Raw genomic sequence first — 15,776 nt, forward strand, 5'->3', positions numbered from 1 at the left:
TATTTTATTATATAAAAAGTCCTTTTATTTAATTTAAGGGTGAAATCGATAAATAAAAATCTGAATAAAACTAAAAGTTTTTAGCTAATGCTTGTTTTCATACCCATATTCAGTTCTTCTTTACGGATTTCACTTTTTTGCTTTTTTTTGCGCTGATTTCAAATATACTACTAGATTTCTTATAAACCTGTGCATGAAATATATAGTTTTTGATAGCTCATTGTATATTTGAGATATCGGAATATTTTCTTTTATTAATTTCGAAAATATATACTAGTCATATGTACAGAAATGATAACTAAGAAAGCGATAAAAAATAAAGTAGATGCTCAATTCAATGCGACCATGCAATTGGAAAGACTTTTGTTTGTTTAACAGCTAAAATAATTCATATAAACAATAAGTTACGTATTTTATGGTTTTGAGTGTGTATTAAGGAGGATAAGACGATATTCTTGGGATGAAAAAGATATATGTGTACAATACATATTTGTAAAACAATAATCATCATAAGGTCGTCAGTCCTAAGACGGGTGGACACGCACCTCCACTCTTTCCTATCCTGAACCCATCTTCGAATTTCCCGGAAACTAAAAAACAATGCTGAACAGTTGACACATGAAATTTTGTTGATGTAGAAGGAACATTCAACCCTTAGTGTTATCAGAAGAAATGTCTATTGTTTTGCACATTTGTAGATAGCAAATTTTTCCTCTCAAGAATATCTTATTTCAATTTTACAAATCTCATTCAACACAGAATCAAAATCCTAAAACGCGTAACTAATTGTTTAATCAATCAATAATTTCAATTTAGCATCATTTCAGCAGGACGAAGGGGAGAATGTTTTATAGTAAAGGACCACAAAGTCTAAAAGCGGCAGGTCATTGTTTCACAATTTTTTTTAAAAACTCAATTTTTTAGGGGTCAAATAAGGTATTCGAATTTAAGCGCAGTTATTAAAAACGTATTTAAGAATATTATCGTTAAAAAAAAAGCAAGTTTTATTGTAATTACTCTTGAAAGTTATGTACCTACTCAAAGTGGTTCACTATGCAAAGCTGAGGCACACTAGGGAGCAAAATCGACGATGTAAAAAATATATTATTCCTGTAGGTACTTACACAAACGAGGAAAGGAACAGAAGTTTATTGGCCATGTATTAAATAATTGTCAATGCATTTGCGAGTAATTGAGTCACATAAAACTGCATTAGTTGATGAAAATAAGTTCATTTAAGCGAGCGACTGGTTAACCAACCTGCTTTTTACGAAGTTGACTTTAATTACGCTCAATTAGTGAAATGCAATAAATAAAATTTAATTCGATCTCGACGTGATATGTTTGCAGTAAATACTCATCGAGTGAGAAGAGCTTGTCGTTTTCCTTTATGGTTTTTTTTTTCAATGAATCATCAATTTTTAACATAAACACTCATACATATACATATACATATATACATGTACATGGACGTGTATATAATCTACTGAGAGATAAAATTACTGAAAACCAATATTATAATATTGCAGTAGTATATTTACTCCTGTAATAAGTAACACTTAAAAACTATTTATGTAGGTCATTCGAACGAACTTTTTACGAAAACATTTACTTTCACTGATATGAGGATTTATAAGTTTTTTACTTACAATTGTAAGACTAATATTAAGAATGATTTATTGTTAATTACGTTTTTTTTATTTTAAAGAATTTAAGGTCGTACCATGCTCTTGGTATCACGGTTATTTAAGTTTGAGCCCATTAATAAACTAAGTTTCTATCAAGTAAATTTAGATATGACTACTCAAGGTGTCACCAGTTATAACCTTCTGGAGCAAATATAGGTCCAACAACTCCTTAGCAATATGATGCAGTTTTGGTACGAATTTCGCGGCGACCCGTAACGTAATGTAACTCACGGAAATACAAAATTCGCGATAATTTTTGTAAGAACCTTGTACATATCGTAAGTAAAAGTGTATGTGTTGATTACCGATGAAACAAAAAAAATCACGTTGTATAAAATCCTTTTTGAACTTTCAATTGTGAAGAGCGAGCTCTACAATTTTTCTGGTGAGTTACCACTGAGTAGCGAGTGAGTAATTTTTGTATATTATACCCTCATCTTTAGGGAAAATAAATAAATTAGTCGTATTAAATTATCACTTGCTTTTAATGTTGCATTTGTTCGTTCGATAAAAGGTTTTTGTTTTATTGATCAGTAAAATATTTCCAACTTTAATAACAAAGAGTAATTGGTCATTAAAACGATCTAAAGTTTCTATAAGTAGGCTCAAGAAATAAGGTAGAAAATTGATCCCGAGATTAGACTTTCTTGTTTTTTACATGTTTTTTTTTAATTTGACCTATCTATATAACCCAGGAGCCGCCACTGTTTATTTCAATTATTAATTACTTGCACTAAAAATGCTAAATTGGTTTGTCCGTTGGTTTTGAAATTACTTTTTGTTACAGACGTCTGAAGATTACCAAAATGAAAAAGTAACTAACCACGTAGTACATCAGTCAGCAAGGAAATGATTGAACTCAATCGTCACCGTGGAAAAGTTTATCAGGGTGGAATGAATGAAATGAATATCGCAACCCAAGCCGAGTGCCAGAACCGGTGAGTTTTTTTAATAACATTTTACTGTCTATTCATTTAATAAACGGGGCGCACGAAAACTGCAATTACTTATTTTAATTAGAAGGTTCACAAACTGATGTAAATAATTTCACGTTTCGTCGTATTGCAATAATTTTGAAACATTTCGAATGTCGTCAAGATTTATCGCTTCTTCACTTAACAACTGTACTTCTCCCGTAGTTATTCATGAAGGCTTTGGTAAATTTTAGTTCATTTTGATATCTTCCTCATTCATTGAATGTCACAAACTTGGCAAAAAGTTTATGTGAAATTAAAAAGCAATTTTTAAAATATGCTAGGATGGGAAACGGTCTTCCAAGATGTGAACTGATGTTGTTCTGATTGCGATCTAAAGACCGTCGTGAGTTACGTGTTGCAGTTGCTTCCTAACGTTTCGCTAGTACAATTAGCGAGCTTCTTCAGGAGTCCTTTCATCTTCAACTGAATCTGCATCCAGCGTCGGAGTTGAAAGAACCTCTTAAGAAGACGCTTGCCACTCGTGTTAGCGAAACGTTAGGAAACAACTTCAACACATGACGACCTTTCGACCTGAATCAGAACAGCATTAGGTCATCCACTGGCCGCGAGAGTCTTCACCAACTTGTCTTCCAAAATGTCTTTTGAAATTCTGTGTATTAGCAATTATGGAGAAAATGAAAAACGAAAATTTACCTGAATATTAAAGCGATATTTACAATTTGTCCCACTAGGTCGTTGCTTAGTAATCAAACGAACAATTTGGAGTCGAATTTGTAAAAATAAAATCCCAGCAGAAATAAATTTACTAAGTATTTAATTTGATATTACAAATTTAATTGTAATAATTCATCATCATCATTATAAGGCCGTCAGTCCTAAAACTGGTTGGACACGTACCTCCACTCTTTCCTATTCTGAGCTAAAATNTTTTGACAATCATCACGAACATGACCAAAGTTTTTACAATACGCGCACCTGGCCTTAGACCTTTGAGTGGCTTCGGATTTTTTGACCAAATCTTTTCTGTCCGAATTATGCTTTGATTCGACTCCCGTCTCTTGCAATGATCGTTCAACTTCACGCGCTCGCGTTAACAAGTCTTTAAAGGTAATTATGTCACTTCGTATAAGTCTTTTTCGAACTCTACGCGAAATCAGTCCGAATACAACATCGATCTGTGCTTCTAGGGGCAAATCATACGGTAACTGGGACATTAACGCACGCACATGACAAACAAAACTTTCGGTTGTTTCTGTGGCATTATAATACTGAAGAATACAAAGATTTAGTGAAAAATTCTTCTTAAATCTGTTCATAAAATACATAAATTAAGTAGGTACATCGTACCAAAGTAAATTGAATAATAATTTCGACGAGCAGTCCAAAGTTCGTCAGTAATTTAAATAAAAGTTGAGGAGAACGAGTACATTTATACATTTTAGTAGGTAGCTGCATAGAGCGATATTAAGCTTTAATATTTACATTTAATTTTGCGGAGCAGAAAGACCTTGCATTGCGCTGTTTACTTTCCTCACGCGTAATTAAAAAAGCTTATTGAAACAAGGGGTCCACGATCTTTTAACCAAAACATAACGTGCGAACTTGCGTTCGAAAATACAGCTGCACTTCATATTGCATGTACATACATAATGTACAATATACAGTTCCTAGTGGGTCCAAAGGAATCCAATTACTATAAAATAGCAAAAATTGTACAGCTGAACCATCGAGAAGTGGTGTTTGACTGTTTCACTTGCGGTACAGATAATAAATAAACAAGAACAGCATTCGGCTAGAAGAGGATGTCACTCACGCTGGAGAGAAATATCCAAATTTACAAGAAGTTGGTCATTAGGAACACACTATTTACTCCTACATTATGTTTTTATTATTCTGTTTATTTAGTCACCACTATATTGATTATGGAAATTACAGCCGGGTCAGTTCTTGGCTCGAAGAAGAGCTGAACTTAAATGATTAAATCTGTAGGCATTAAAATCTTAAGTTTTAAGGTTTTCAGGCTAGCATTGCTATCATCTACATTTGTGAAATTGGCAATTCATTAAAATAAGAGATGTAATTTCAAAATGCCTTTTGTCCATGTTTCGTTTTCAATGGTAGTTGATATCTTCAAGTCTCGTCCGATCTTGACCATGAACTTTACGGTAAACAGTAGACTGATTTTGCTAATTTATAAATTACAATAAAGGTAAACGTATTGTTTTAATGATTAGCCAGAAAATGAATTAAAATTACCCTTAAGGGATGAAAGGAGGTTATTACGTTTGTAATTGTAATTTTAATTTCTGGTCGGACTTACTTGAAACCTGGTTCTAATTCCCATTGAAACAATTGAACAAATGCGTATTTTCGCAATTTTTAAAAATCAACCCTTAAGGGTTATGTTTGTATGGGGAACATTTTATTTGTGGTTTATACTTGAAATTTGTTATTTATGCTCTTTAATATACTTAATCAAACATCTATTTAATTTACTTATTAAAATTTAGATAGCATATACCAATTCTCCAATAAAATCAATCTCATTGATCTCCATTTGTAGTAATTTCAACGTCTATTACTAAAAAGTTCAGAAAAATAGTCAACATTATTTTCCTACTCAAATTATAATTAAAATGGAAGCAGGCATATAGAGAAAATAGTTGTCTCAAAATAATTATCTTCCTAGAATAGGCATGTGTACCTACCCTGTCATCTTGTAATTTCATCATCATCATCGTCATCTCCATTATTTTATATATGTTTAGGTAAATGAATTGCTACATTCTTGTAATGTATATAACCAAGAAACGCTGGCGAGACACTCGTAGTTTATTCGAGTAACACAATTATACAACTCGGCCTAAGGGCTGATTTAAGAAAAGACGTCATTTCCTATGTAAATTGTAATCGTGCTGAAAATTAGTCTGGCCTCGACATGTGCTTATCATACGTATAATGTTTCGCGAGTAATTAAGGTTACCTATAATTATAATAAAAAGTACAATTTCCTTTCATACTCATTCAAGCTCAAAGAACCGAGACATTTCTTTCGTTCTAGAGTTTTTGTTAAATCTGAAATGTAAAAAAGTAACGAAATTTTCTGTAGTTGACATTTCATTGTAACAGAAATTTAGTCATGAGACACTTTGAACATTTGCAAAGTAAAATTCAATGTATTATTGAATTAACCTTACCGCATACAGGTAACCTGAAGTTATCTGTAGGTTATTTGTAGATTATCTGTAGTGGGAAAAATTAATTCATTAATGTAGATTGTTAATCAATTGGTATATTGAGATTTTGTCTGGACCAAGTATTCCACGATGTGTTGCTCATAGTCTTTGTTACTGTACCGTGTTACAACTAGCAAATGTCTCGGTTACGTTTACAGAATCCAAAGTTGGTTATGACTTTACCCCCTTACTGAACTAAACTTGTTACCTAGAATTTTCGAACGTAACTTGTATTGTATTTTCTACATTACGAGTAAGCTCAATGTGTGGTGTTGTTGCCACTATTTTTTGAATTAATTCGTGCAGACTGTGGGTGGTATACATACAGGTTAGTGCTTGATATTGTTTCAGAGTTACAATCTTTTTGAATGAACAACTATTTTCGAACTAATATCAAGTGTTTTAATGATTATTGTAAATCTTTAAATGTGTAAGACTATAGGTATTTCAGTGTTGCCAGAATTTTTATTCTCCAGTTTTTTGCCAAAATTTCCCTATATTTTCCCGAAAATTCTTATGCTTTAAACAAAAAAGAATTTATTTGGCGCAATAAAAAGGACAGTTTCTTTAGTTAATTACTCGCAAATTAGAAAGGTTCAAGAAAATTAATTTGGAAAAAAATAGACTTTTTAGTTATTCACAACATTTTATTTTACTTAGTTAAATAGTTAAATCTTTCAACTTCTTTGATTTTTTATTCTTTAAATTTTATAAAAAATCAAATAAGTTAGCTCTAAATTCCCTAGATATGGGGAAATTTCCTCAGGGCTGGCAAGAATCCAAACACCAACTTTATGCATATCACCTAATCTCGATGACGTTAACACAATCACTCAATAATGTTATACTAAATCAGAAGACAAGTATTGTTTATTTCATCAATAAGAAGTTTTTGATAATGAAGTTGTGTGGTAGAGAGTCTACACTGTATTTATTTTAAAAACGTTGTTATTATGTTCAAGAAACGGTTATTAGTCGACGCGATGCGATGCGACGGTTTAAAAACCCCCAGGAAAATCGCTTCACTTCCTTAGCTTTATCAACTACAAATAAACGAGGTCTTTCAAAGACGAAATTTACCACGGGCGGTGCATAATAACTTTAAAGGGATGAAAACAAAGACGATAACGGGAACAAAATTAATAAACTTCCGACAAAGAGACTTCCTTTCTTCCCTCGGTGTTTGTATTGTCCTCGTCGGTAATAAGAATAGTAATAAACATAAACATAACCGGTCGCAAGGGCATGGACGCTAACATGAGCGTCGCGGCGTGGCGGCCGGAATAAACTGTAATAAAGTCTAGACGGCAACCGCAATTTTTGTACTTTCCTATTGGAAGAAAAAGTGCAACAGACAGATATTACACGAATTTAGACATAATTTATTAGTACGTCTGAATATCTTTTTTGACGTGACAACGTCTTATAATTCGATGGAGCCGACTGCACGCACGAAAAAACATGACTCATGCGTCGTTACCTCGCTCTGAGGCGTTCCATTTAAGGCTTGAAGTGCAAGCGAGAGCGCGGAACGAGCGACAAAGAGGCACAATCGGCCTCCGCGTTCGGCAGCGTTCGACATCTGTCTCTCTCCTACTTGAGTGAGCGATGCGTCCGCGTGGACAGCTGCTATACAATAATACATTTCCATTTACCTCCTTCTCTATATCCATACAAAATATCTATCAAACAAATAAAATTAAAATTTTCTTTTGAAAAATGAAACCATTCCATCAGTATTTTCTTATAACGTTGTCACGTTCAACTATCGTCAGTAAACCGACTTTACAGACAACCGATTTTTTCCATTTTCAGTATTGATCATTCATATTTATATTTGATGCAAAATTTTTTCTTCTTCCTGTTTACAGGGTGTTGAAAATAATCTTCTGTTTCCTGTCAGATATTTGCTTTATATGTAGATTGGCTCTAAATTAATTTTTGAGAATAATTCATAAAATAATTGACTAAGTGGATTTAGAAAAGTCAAAAAAGTGTAACATTTGTTTGACGAAAAGCATTTTTTTTAGTATTTTGCTGTAAATTGTCAAGATATTTTTCAAACTATTAAAAAAAATATTTATTCATAACACTCTGTATCTCTTGAATTAGGTATGATATTTTATTAAAGAATGTGTAACTATGTTGCACCTCTAAAATTTGTAGTGCTCTTTCTTCGTCCTACGACTTATTGGTAACTTTGTATACTAAAAGAACAACAGTAGTTAATGAAGTTAAACAACCTCAATAAAATACAATCAACTAGAACACCGTAGTATTCTTTTATAATTAAAACAAAATGAGTCAAAAGCATAAAGAATTTTATTTTGACAGGGATAGAAGATAATAATTTAAATATGTGAATATATGAGGTACTAAATACTGAGTGTATGAAGTAGAAGAACCAATAACAACAGGCAAATAGTTGATGGCAAGGTCTTAAGGCAGTAATCCTATTTAAATCCGGGATTTTCCTTTTGAGAAGTAAGCACATAATCTTAAAAATTGTAATTTAGTCTTCAATGCATATTTCTTCTATTTGTTAATAATTATATTAATAAGACTACAGATGGAAGCAATAACTTAGGCCCATAGACATAGAGAATGGACTGCGCATTTTCTATCTAGCTATAAGGTGACTACAGGCAGAAACGTGTAAGAAAGACAAGGCGATTATGCAGCCAGTCGTTTTCTTTTTTCTAGATTTTGATTAGTCTACGTCAGTCTTGCAGGAACAGAAGAATGAGGTAAAGAAAAAGGGAAAAAGATACCCGAGATAAAAATGTTCAGTCTCTCAGAGTCTCTGAAAGCGAGACTCGAGTCTCCGTCTCTCATCGAGTCTCTCTGGTGTCTCTGAGAGAGACTGTCAAAAAAACTGTTTAGCGTCTATGAACGAGAGACTCGAGTCGCTCATAGAGAGATCCTCATTTCGTATCCAGTCTCTGAAAGAGAGACTCGAATCTCTGAATTAACAATTTTATCGTTCGAGTCTCTCATAGAGAGACTGTGAGATATCCATAAAAATACCTAGGCAATAACTGAGAGACTGTGAGAGACGCTCTCAGAGACGCTGAAAGACTCTGTAAGACTTTGAGAGACTGAAAATTTTTGTCTAGGGTGGGTATTGACTACATGGTCGTTTTCTCTCTTTCTATGCTTAACTCAAAGCAAATGGGTCTAAAAAGCATCATGACTAGTAAAGGTTAAGAAACGCAACGGTCCGCTGCGTGCTGAACTACTGCGCATCAAATTCGGTATTATCAGTTGTTTTTCAGATGCGCACTACCCTACTGCGCTGCGGACCATTCAGCACAACTTAGTGACTGTCTTACGGCTAGCACCATACAGTTTCTACCGTTATATCTAGTCTTCTTGATCTTGAGTATCTAATATTTTAAGTTGTATTTATCCTGGTTCATTTCTTCAGCGATGGCGTCGCATATTTTTCGATTCGGGTAATATTTTAACATCTTGATATCCGTCTAATGGATTGTATTGAAATTGTAAATGGAAAATGCGCTCATCTCATCCTCGACGTATACCGTTCGTTCGCCTGGCTGTTACACTGTCGAAGGAATAAAAATTTGCCGAGCAAATAATGAAATGGATATTGCGGCGGTGCGTCGTCGACCGTAGCAATTTATTTTTCAAGTGGTAGAGCGCAGCCGGAGTCGCGAAATGTGAACCACTCGAATATTTCGTGTTGTCGTATCTTCTGCCATTTTGTTTTTTTTTCTTGTTGTTTTGATGCCGTGCCAGCGTTGTAATTTTTCAAACCTATCGAAAACTACATCACCAACTTTGACGAATACGTTTAATTACACTCAAAAGTGAACAGCTTGTCTATTTCTATAGGTCCTTTCATTTTGCAGGATCAAGACACGGAAGAAAGTTCTTGAAATTTTTAATTTCGCTTAATTGCCAAAAAAACATCCCTTTACATTACTATAAAAGTTACAAATTTTCATACCGAATAAATTTATTAGGAAACTAGATAAAAATTAGAACCTAGTGTCTATAACCTTATAAATTCATAGCACACATTACCTTTTTTTCTATTTTTATATGAATATGTGGGTGAAGGTATTCGTATGATTTTTTCACCTCGTATTTTTAATATTTCCTCATCTTTCCATATTTACTTGTATTCTTGTGCGCATCTTAGATTTTTCATTTTTTGACTTCCTGTTTGCTTATCAATGTGTTTAATTAAATATTCCATCAGCTCTTTTTCTTTCCATAAAAAAAATTTTCTTTCCTTTTTCCATCATTCCATTGAATTTTGTATTCTATTCTTTGAATGTTCTATATATTATCCGTAACTGTTATATATTATTTTAATATTATATTATCATCTGAATTTAACCCTTTTTATTCATACTTTAGTGCTATTTTCGCATCTTTTGGTTTGTCTGGAAGAAGGTACTTCGCTTTCTTTTTAATTTCTTTTCTTTCTTCGTCCCTCCCTTAGACTTCCGATCCATATAGTAATATGCTTCCTACTAATACAATGTCTCAAATATGAATATCATTTTTCTACATCTTTCTTTGAAATTGCCAAATATTATTTTTCCTTGTTATACTGTGCTTAATTTTTCTTGTAAATTTGCAAATGTTTCCTTGGCCTGCCAAATATGTATAACTATTAATATTGTTCTCACTTGATAAAGAATTTTAATCGTAATTAAATATTTCATCTATGCAACTTCAAATTTAAATTGTAAATCTTCTGTTTTTGTTTATATCCCTAAAGGAAATATGTCGTGGGAAACTTCTATTACCAGTATTACAAAGTTTGTATGCCGGGGAGCTTTATTGCGTCAGCTTTATACATGTATACAAGTATACATACATACTTCGTATCGCGAAATAAAAGCTATGAGTAGAATATTTTTCTAAAATTTTTCACGGACTATCGAGCAACGTAAGTGCAATTGCAACTTGGCAAAAAGTCACACCGCAAACATGTTTTCCAAAAGTACGACATTGTAACTTTAAGAGTTTCCACTTTGCAGTTTGCTTGGTCGGCTGCGGAATATTCCTCGACTTGAGTTCGCGTGATATTTATTTTTAGAAGCTTTTAAAAGTGACACTTTCTTTTTATGGGCAAGGTGGAGATATATCAAGAAGATTTTGTGATTTACGGGCGCATAAAGAGTAAGGGTGAGTTTATGGTCTTTCGGGAGAAACCGGGACGCCCGAGGGAGAGGGTGGTGTGCTGGAAAGCGGCCGCCCTTTAGGTCATCATTCCGCTCGGCCAGGAAAATTCTCAATTTCCGAGTTTTGTATCGTTTCATTTATTTTCCGATGTGGCAGTTATATTGTTGCTTCCCCCATATTATCAAGGAAAAAAAAGGAGATCCAGAGATGAGTTCAACTTTTTAAGAGCCGCATAAAAATAGTATCGTGGCCGAAACCGTGTAGCTACTTGACCAATACATCACACCAGAGGGAGATGGAGAAAGACAAATGCTTCGCTAGCCTTTTGCCGAACCCACTTTGCAAGTATAATGAGATTGTAGTTCTGCTGATGTATTACTAAATTTAGACATCTGCTTAGAATATCTCCCTCTATCTATCTCTCTTCCTTCAAATCCTAGCCAACAACTTTATCAATTGACAAGCACAAATAATCCGTCTCTCTGAAAACACACAGAAAACAATCTTAATCCACTTGTCTCAATGAATTACTCTGCAGACATAAATTAATTTTATAAATTTATTTCCTTGAATTAAGCACATTTGTAAGTTTATAGTTTGGACAAATAAGTCACTTTCTTGTATACTTCTATATTTGAAACAATTTCTGTTATTTAAAAGCTTGCAATAATTCAAATTAGTTATTCTCTACCGATTAGGTAAATAACTTTAGGATCATACAGTTTATCAAGTTTCACACAAGGCAAAAATGGGGAAATCGTTTTTAAACAATAATGATTCCAAAAATCCCTTTTCTTGTGACTATATGACTCCTTGGTGGTATTAATCTTAAGACAATCGGAAAAGTTTGTCGTCAAAAAAATTATTGTAATTATTATTTAATGTTTATTACGGTGGCATGTGATAGTAAATCCATGTTGGTCGACAATATGACATTAATAATCTTTAAATTATTTTTCTTTTGTCTTTTAGAAATAATCAGCCAAAATTTTTGTAGGTTCGGATTTACTATCAAACATTGCTTCTTGTCAAATTTCACCATTCTAAATCAACGGAAAATACATAAACTCTGAGTCATTTAAAGTGGCGGCTGAAGTAATACAATTTCTAGAAGATTTGTAATTTTATTTTGTCGAATGTCTAGCATCCGCAGAAATAAGGAGCACGGCCGGAATTTTATTTAGTAACAGTGTTAAGGGACAATAAATCTAATTGAGTTTATCTTTGCATCTCAAGTTCAACAAAAACGTAGTAGTGGAATTCATTTGAATACACCCTTCTAAAAGTTTTCAAACTATTTTGAGCTTTCTAGACACAGGTGCATAACATATGAGTTTCGTTTGAATTGTGGCCGCGCATACCTGGCCGCTATATCATGTTTAAATATTTCTATATATATTTCTATTTTTATTATTCTTGTTTGTAAATATCTTTCAAACTTTCTGTTAAAATTGTGTTGTATTGTTCTGTTATTCTCATTATGTAAATATCTGTCTTAATATTTCTATTTCAAATCTTTTGTGTATGTACCTATCTATTGTGTTCTCTGCAAATAACTTTATTACTTGGACTTTTCTATAATCCCTTTTAACATTTCAACTTCACGTACTAACTGCATGATGTCAATAACTATTGTCCCTTCTTAATTGCTTTTTAATGATAGGTTTCTTCAGCGGTTTAGGGTTAACATTCTATCTGTCTATTTCTTAGTATTTTGTATATTCACATTTCCAGATTTTATTCTCTTCTAATTGGTTCCCTACTTTCATCTAAATGCTTCTAACTCCGCCCTAATAGTTTTCCTAACATTTTCATTTCCAAAACATTAACACTTCCTAATTCGGTATTCTACAGCTCAATTCAATTCATCTGCTAAGTCTTCTAGTTTTATTCTCAGTTCTTTTCACTTCTAATTTCATTGTTCCAGTTTTGTAAATATATTGTTAAGTTGTTAGTCCCGTTTGATTTCATTTGTTTCATTTGTTTCATTGTGTTATTTGACCTTATCTCCCCTAAAGAATGATGCCAATTTACCTGGCTCAGAGTTTAGCTGCCGATTCCCTTGCAAGTGTCAAAATATGTTACATAAATGCGGACGTATCTTTTGATCCCGTTGACTTACACGTTTGATTTTTTCACTGCTTCAAGGGATTGCAGACCTAAGTATATAGTATTAATTTCAACTTGATGCCTCCACGTGTTCCTGACAAAAAGGGTTATGACAGATAGACAGACAATCGGTCGGACAATAAAGTAATCATAAAAAGATTCATTTTATCCTTTTTGGACACGGAACCCTAAAAAACGATGCAACTTTCTACTGCTAACTTGCAAAGCTTCCACCGGTAGATTGACTGCCAATTGCTTCGTACTTGTTCACAATTTACAGATTTTTTGTAAAGATAATGTCAAGATAGACGCAACATAAATTTTTACGGTGATAGAACGTAATAGCGAAATCGTGTAACTGCAACGTTTCGAAATGTAAATGGTCATACTATAAATAAAAATCAGTATTTGTGGACGCTATTCGATTCTCTATTCCGAGCCCGCCATTAATTCGAAAGACATAAAAATATTCCGCTGTGAGAGGAAGTCTCAGTGAGCATCTAATTTATTTGTCACTTGAAAAATAACTGCGTCTGGCGGCCAATTAACTAAATTAATTATCTACTTAATTACCGACTAGTTTTTACGTTTTTCGTATAAACTTTCACGAGACATTTGACATAACCTGAATATTTTTCTTCCAAAACTTGTATCTTGGACGTTAATTGATGATTCGAATCAGGGAAATATTGCCGCCAAGGATAACCCGCATTAATTACAAACATATTACCCAACACAGTGGGAAAATAAATATTAAATTGCTATTTTTTCTGTATTAAACGTGAAGCGCAGGCTCACAGTAATAAAATTATTAAAGCAGCACAAAGACGAGAGTTTTTTCAGGGCAAAATTATTTCCGCAGCTACAGATTTTCAGTCCATCCAATGTATAACTGGTAGGATATTATTTGGATTATGTTTTCAGCTGCTCTAGATATGCAGAAATGTTCAATGCAGAAGTTATTGGGTCTGAAGAAGAGCACACAATGGTGTGTGATCATGATCATATGTCAAGATCAAGTGCATTTTTAAAATTACCTTGGAGTTGTTATCAAAATCGCGGTAGGTATCACCATTGTGTGTGTTTCTTTTTACACCCAATAATTCCCTAAAGAATATTTCTATGTAAACTATGAGTCAACTAAAGTGGCGATTTATGCAATAAAACTGCCAATAATAGACCGCCTTTGCTCATGCCTAAGTGCAATTACAACTTTGTGGCACCATTCAAACGAAACACGTTTTTATATTCTGTTATGTACCTGTGCCTACAAAGGTCAAAATGGTTTGAAAACTTAAAAGGGTGTATTCATACGAATTCCGCTACTCTGCGGATGTTAGCCGTTTAACAAAATAAGCTTATAAATCTTCTGGAAGTTGTGTTACTTCAGCCGTCAGTTTAGATGGCTCAGAGTTTATCTGGAAAACCCTTTGGCGATGTAAGCCTAAAACTCAGTGAGGTAAAACGAAATGGGGTCACTATCTGCTTAGAAATTAATGTACGAGGGTGGATTGATAAGTTTCCGGCCTGACCAAGAAAAACAAGGTTTTTAAAAATTTTTTTTTTTTATTTCTCAACATAATCTCCTCCAAGGCTGATACATTTCTCATAGCGGTGTTCCAGTCTATTAATGCCATCTCTATAGACTGATTCGTCAAGCTCCTCAAAATAACCATTTACAGCTTCGATTACTTCTTCATTGTCCGCAAATCTCTTACCGCCAAGCCATTTTTTGAGATTAGGGAACAGAAAATAGTCACTCGGGGCTAGGTCTGGAGAGTAAGGAGGGTGCGGCATCAATTCAAACTTTAGATCGTTGATTTTAGCCGTCGCAACGATTGACGTGTGCGCTGGTGCGTTATCGTGATGAAACAAGATTTTTTTCTTCGCCAGATGAGGTCGTTTAATTTTCACCTCGTGGCTCAAACGTTGCAATAAGTCTGCGTAGTATTGACCAGTGATAGTATTACCCTTTGCAAGGTAATCAATGTATATAATACCTCTTGCATCCCAAAAAACAGTAGCCATAACCTTGTTCGCCGAAAAAATTGTTTTTGCCTTCTTTGGAGTTGGTTCCCCTGGTCCAATCCACTGTTTAGACTGTTCTTTGGTTTCAGGAGTGTAGTGGTGGACCCACGTTTCGTCAACGGTTACGAATCGACGCAAAAATTCGCTTGGATTACGCTTATACAATGACAAATTTGCGGTAGAAATGTTTTTTCGAATCAATTTTTGGTCGACTGTTAGCAAACGCGGCACCCATCTTGCACAGAGCTTTTCCATATGCAAATGTTGGTGCAAAATATGTTGCACACGTTCATATGACATCTTACAGGTCTCAGCTATCTCACGCACTTTCAATCTGCGGTCTCCCAGCACTATTTGATGAATTTTTTCGATCATATCTGGAGTTGTGACCTCAACGGGGCGTCCTGAGCGAGGCCCATCAGAGGTGCTCACACGACCCTTTTTAAACTCGGAAACCCACTGCTTAACGGTTGAATATGACGGGGAGGATGTCCCCAGTGTTGAGTCCATCTCTTTTTTAATTTCCTTCGGCGTTAACCCCTTCAAATAAAAGTATTTGATGACAGCACGATTTTCCTGCTTTTCCATTTTTACGAAAACCACAGAGGCGTCTTGTT

At 34.0% G+C, this 15,776-nt stretch overlaps 1 long non-coding RNA gene across 8 annotated transcripts in view; it reads left to right on the forward strand.

Moving 5' to 3' along the window:
• LOC108733710 overlaps positions 1-15,776 on the forward strand; it is a 199,652-nt gene that overhangs the window by 109,982 nt on the left and 73,894 nt on the right. For all 8 annotated transcript variants that reach the window (XR_003232488.1, XR_003232486.1, XR_003232482.1 and 5 more), the window contains one exon: positions 2,476-2,626. This is a non-coding gene — a long non-coding RNA (uncharacterized LOC108733710). The remainder of the gene's footprint in view (positions 1-2,475; positions 2,627-15,776) is intronic.

Source organism: Agrilus planipennis, unplaced genomic scaffold (assembly GCF_000699045.2).
Source record: "Agrilus planipennis isolate EAB-ADULT unplaced genomic scaffold, Apla_2.0 scaffold1, whole genome shotgun sequence".
In the NCBI taxonomy this organism is placed as follows: Eukaryota; Metazoa; Arthropoda; class Insecta; order Coleoptera; family Buprestidae; genus Agrilus; species Agrilus planipennis.